Source organism: Triticum urartu, chromosome 7, assembly GCF_003073215.2.
Source record: "Triticum urartu cultivar G1812 chromosome 7, Tu2.1, whole genome shotgun sequence".
Lineage (NCBI taxonomy): Eukaryota > Viridiplantae > Streptophyta > Magnoliopsida > Poales > Poaceae > Triticum > Triticum urartu.
In genome coordinates this window covers 1408152-1413872 of record NC_053028.1, presented here as the reverse complement: position 1 = coordinate 1413872, position 5721 = coordinate 1408152, and the positions used below count along the sequence as shown (strand labels likewise).

The 5721-nt window shown below is 42.6% G+C and overlaps 1 pseudogene; it reads left to right on the top strand.

Annotated features, from left to right (window-relative positions):
• The first annotated feature begins 867 nt into the window (after positions 1-867).
• Positions 868-3583, top strand: LOC125524428 (annotated as a pseudogene).
• The last annotated feature ends 2138 nt before the right edge of the window (positions 3584-5721 follow it).

The following is a 5721-nucleotide window of genomic DNA, read 5'->3' as shown; positions in this document are numbered from 1 at the left end:
CAGCCACAACAATGAACAAACAACAAAGGTTTGCCCAGCCCATGTCCAGCTGTTTTTTTGACCCTGTGACCGTAGAATCCCATGTCCAGCTGTTCTCTCAAAGACTCGAAGGAAGTCTTGAACTGATGCCCCGTGGATAGATCTCGAAGGCATTCATGTACAAATTTACTGCCAGCAACTGGCAGCAAATGGGCACTAGAAGAAAGCGACGAGCTGTAAATTTGCTCACAGAACCTCGAGCGGAGGAGAAAATTATACAGCAGTTGTATAGTTTTTGAGGATCTGATCTGACATCTAAGTTGCCAAATGGAAAGATTTTGGTTGCACCTATGAATTGACAGCTGGGCGTTCAGCCTCTTTTCGTGCGAAAACAAGGAAAGCTTAGCGTTGCATAAATTCAGATCTGAGAGAGATGTTATATTTAGGTGTGCAATAAAAGAACTACTCCCTCTGTAAATAAATATAAGAGTGTTTAGATCATAATACAGAGGGAGTATGTTTGAACATGTCTTGGGATGCCGGCACAGTTTAGACGGCGGCCCTTCTACAACCGATGGGCGAGCTGCTCACCAAGAAAAATCATTTAGTTCAGGAGTAGACACAACTGGTGCTACGGTCAGAGCCTAGATACTCGTGATTAGTTGTACCAATGCAAGTTGTACCATGTGCATTTAGCACCGACAAAGCCTAGATCCACGAGATTAGCTGAACCAAAGCACGTTGTACCATGTGCACTTGCTGCATGCTTGCTGTAGGGCTCCCGAGGAAAAAAGCGGACAAAACATATGAGAATGCGAGCGTGTGAGGACATAACTTCCCCCCCCCCCCTCCCCCCCCCCCCCCCCCCCCCACCCCGTCACACCACACCTCCACCGCACACACACACACCACCACCACCCTCATCAGAAAGCACTATCTATTGTGCATATTGAGCAACCCAGCTGCTGAGAGCGACCATGGACCTCGCGACGGGGGCCATGGGCAGCCTGCTCCTCAAGCTTGGCCAACTCCTCTCGGAGGAGTACAACCTGCAGACGGGCGTCAAGGAAGATGTTGAGTATCTAAAGAGAGAGCTGGAGAGCATATATGCTGCCCTCCGCAAGGTGGGCGGCGTGCCGCGAGACGAGCTCGACGAGCAGGTCAAGCTCTAGGCGAACGGGGTCAGGGACTTGTCCTTCATAATGGAGGACATCATCGACAAGTTCCTGGTGCGCGTCGAGGGAGCTGAGCCTGCCATCAAGCCACACAAACTCAAGAAGCTCATGAAGAAGATGGGAAACTTGTTCAGCAAGAGCAAGACTCGCCATGAGATCTGCGATGAGATCAAAGGCATCAAGGTTCGCGTCAAGGAGGCGGCTGATCGACGTGATAGGTACCGGGTCGACGACGTGGTTGCTAATCCAGTTGATGCAATCACTGTGGACCCCCGCCTAGTGGCTCTATACAAGGACCAGAAAGAGCTCGTTGGTATTGATGATTCATTGAATGAGCTAACCAAGATAATGAGTGATGGGGATGGTGATGCATCCAAGCAACTCAAGATACTCTCTATTTTCGGATTCGGAGGCCTTGGCAAGACATCTCTTGCCAAAGCACTGTATGATAACCTCAAAGCGAAGTTTGATTGCAGTGCTTTTGTTCCGGTTGGACGGAATCCTAGCTTGAAGAAACTTCTCAATGACATTCTCTTTGGAATTGACAAGCTAAAGCATCGGGATTCTACCTTATCATCATGGGATGAAAGGCAGTTGATCGACGAACTTCGACTATTACTTGAGAAAGAGAGGTATGCACCCTATTTTGATGTTTCATATACTTCAAGTAGTAAATGGGAAAATTAGTGGGTTGGATGAAAGGGAGCCGGCCGATGAATCCTGAGAAAGAGGTACAGACCTTATTACGTAGTTTTAATGTTTGAGGGTTTGAGTTAGAGAGTGGAGAATTCTTTTTGAGACATCTTGCATCGAGGGTTTGCATGGCCTATTGTCATTCTTGTATATTTTGCAAAAGACTGTATTCTTGTATAATATCAAGTTTTTTGCTACCATCTTTGCCATAATTTGGGTTGGGACTTGCCCTCAAATGTTCGCCCACATTCATATATTTTAGAACTTCTTACAGTAGATGTCAATACAAAAATATCCCTAATAATGGATTAATCTATCTAGATGGGGAAATTTGTTAATAAAAAACAGAGTTCTGGACGATGAAATGGAATCAAACTCTGATATGGTGCTGCATGCATGTCTCCTCCTACACCCCTCCATTTCCTTATTCAGTAATGCCAATTCAAAATTACACAAGGAGGCCGGCTGACATTCATGCATCCCCTTTTTAAATGTATTTTACATACTTAGGGGGATTGTAGAATATTTTCACTAATTCTTTATATCTCTTGTGTTATGGATGCCAATGACAGGTACTTGATTGTCATTGATGACATATGGGATAAAAAAACATGGAAACTAGTCAAGACCAATTTCGTGTGTAACAATTGTGGAAGCAGGGGAATCACAACTACTCGTATACTCAAAGTTGCCACAATGGCTAGTGAAGTATACAAGCTACAACCACTTTCCCTTGATTTATCCAAGAATTTATTTCATAGAAGATTATCTTGTGCTGCAATAGAATGGCCTAATCATCTTCCAGCAGAGGTATATAATAAAATTTTACATAAATGTGGTGGCGTACCATTGGCTATAATCACAATAGCTAGTTTGCTTGCTGGTAAACCTGTGGAGTTTTGGTCTAAGGTATACACTTCAATTGGTTTTGGGCATGAAGAAAATGAAGACATGGAGAACACAAGGAAAATACTTTTATTTAGCTATTATGATCTACCATGTCACCTCAAGACTTGCTTATTGTATCTGAGCATATATCCTGAAGATCATCTGATTGAAAAAGATAGTTTGATATGAAAGTGGGTCGCCGAAGGTTTTATCCATGAGGAACCAGGGGTAGGACTATTCGAGATTGGTGAGAGGTACTTCAATGAACTGGTGAACAAAAGCATGATAATGCCGGTAGAGCAGACTGGGAATTATGGCAATAAAATGTATAATGGCATCATAACCGGGTGTCGTGTCCATGACATGATGCTTGATATGATATGTATATTGTCAAAGGAAGAAAAGTTTGTTACTGAATTGGACAGTGATGAGCAATATACAACTTCACATTGCTATGCTCGTAGGCTATCTGTTCACCATAATATAGTCCAACCTTTGGCTAGCACGTCAACATTACAAGCGAGGTCACTTAATGCCATGTGCAATACTGAGATGTTGCCATTACTTTCATGCTTTGAAGTTTTGCGTGTCCTAGCGTTGGAAGGCTCCTCTAGTTCGCAAAAAATCATAATCATCTTGAGCATGTTGGAAAGTTAATTCACTTGAGGCACCTCCAACTAGGGAGTATTGGTATCAATGAGCTCCCAAAGGAAATAGGACATCTGAAGTTCTTGCTGGTATTGGACTTGGGTGAAAATAGCATAAGTGAATTTCCAGATAGTATTGGTCAACTAAGTCAACTCAAGTGCTTGAAAATCTACAAAATCTCTATATATATATATATATAATATTATTATTTATATTATTAATAATTAATATTAATAATCTATCCCTAATTTTTAATAATAAAGCACGAATTGACTCCATAGGTTCACCGTCACAATACGCTTTTTTCCGTGATTTTACGCTTTCAGTTTGTTTCATATGATTTGTCCGAGGTGGTATTATTTTTCTGTACAGGCTCATGATCGTTCACTTTTATTTTTATGGGCCATCCAGCCGGCGTGTACGTCTGCCCAGGCTAGGCTCCAGCGAACGCACGAACCAGCCCATCCTGTAAAAATACGTTCTGTAAAACGAGATGAAAAAAAATATTGCCGGCCGCTGTACTCGAACCTTGGTCTCCTAGATGTGAGTGGGCTGAGCTAGCCATGCGAACTATTTGCCGATTTTGAAAGAAAGTAAGGTTTGACTTTAAATGAACCATATCTTATTCGGGGACGAGGGAGCGTACGTGCCTGGGCTGCAGCGAGGTGCGCGGAGCCGCGGACCGAGTTGGGCTACGATGTTTCCGTTGAGTTGATTCGGGAGCCTATAAAATAGCTGACAATGGTTAGGGAGTTCAAACCCATGATTTTCCTTTTGTCCCACATCGCCTCTTTTCATCAAAGACCATCAATTTATATACCCCCAACTTGAATGAGAAAACAAGCAGCCTCAAGAATAAACAAAGGAGGGTAAGATGTGGGTCTTGGTGGTATATCATTGCACCATAAAAAAAAGGAGAACTCAAGAAAGAAAGGGAGGGGAGTGAAGAGGAGGAGCAGGAACATGCTTGTGGCTCCGGGGAAGAGAAGAGGATAAGTATGAACATGCTGAGGATGAGCAGGCCGGAGCAGAGCTTGGCTGGATGTGCTTGAATCGGCGCTAGGGAAGTGAGGAGGAGGAGCAGGCGAGCAACAACGTGGCTCGAGCAAGGGATGGAGGGAGAAGGCAAGGCAAGCTCGAGCTTTGTACTAGGCAATGGCAGCATCCACGGAGAGGCAGATGGGTCACTCCAGCCCACCGGCCAGATTCAGCTGCGTACCCTCCATCTGACGAAAGCGGCTGGATCCATGTGATTTTTTTATCTGCCATTTGAATTTTTTTACGTGTACATTCCAAGTGAAGACATAAGGTTGGATACTTGGAAGAGATAAGTCAAGATGGGTCTACGTACTTAAGCTAAAAACATGATAGATCACTCATGGAATTCATATATGTGTACTTTATTATTTTATAACTTAATAAAAATTACTTCTAGGAACATGGATGAGATGAATAAAATGCATACCAAGAGGATGAACTAATTGCCAACTCATGCCCCATATACTGCATGTGTATTAAAATATAAGGCGTTTTAAATCTAAATCTAGACCAAAAATAATAATTTTTATTCGAAGGCAGTACTACATAAGGTCTAAAATGCAAATGCAATGTCTGTATAAGTGTATCCGCTACTCATCCTAATATATTCGCACATTTATAATAAGTGCATATATGATCTACCATCTACCATTTGCTTACGAATTATGACACTTAATTTTTGTTTCTTTATCGGCTTATCTTTATATGGGTTCGTGAAAGGGGAGTAAATACCCCCATGATGCTACTCTAAATTTTTGCTGCATTTGTACAAGATCGGTGGTCCATTGAGATGACAATAGTTTTTTTCCCACGTCTTCCTTGTGCTCGATGTTCGTTCTAGCAGGAGGAAGATGTGTGGGTTGGCTGCCGCGGTAGCAGCAGATGGGTGGGCATTATGCTATCGTCCTGTGGAGGACATATGTATAAGATGTGTGTAGTGCGTGACATATGCCGCTACATCTTTATTGGTCATCCATTTGTCGCTTGTCACCGATGCGCTCCTCTCCAGAGAAACGCTAGATAAAAGCTTGCGTCGCTAAGGAGGGAAAGTCTCGAGACATTATTATCAGGGCTATAGTGTGTGATCTTCTCCCATTTCAACGCACAAGCCTTTTTGCCAACCTAATAATGTAAGGTGCATTTCTCCAATTTTTGATCCATTGATCCATATTATCATTATTATTTTAAGAATTTTTTTACTATTTGAGATGGCACTTTTTTTTGCACGCTCCTCATCAGTATATCTATACAAAAACAATTATCCTTGGTAACGCACAAATTACTTTTGCTTCATGAGTGG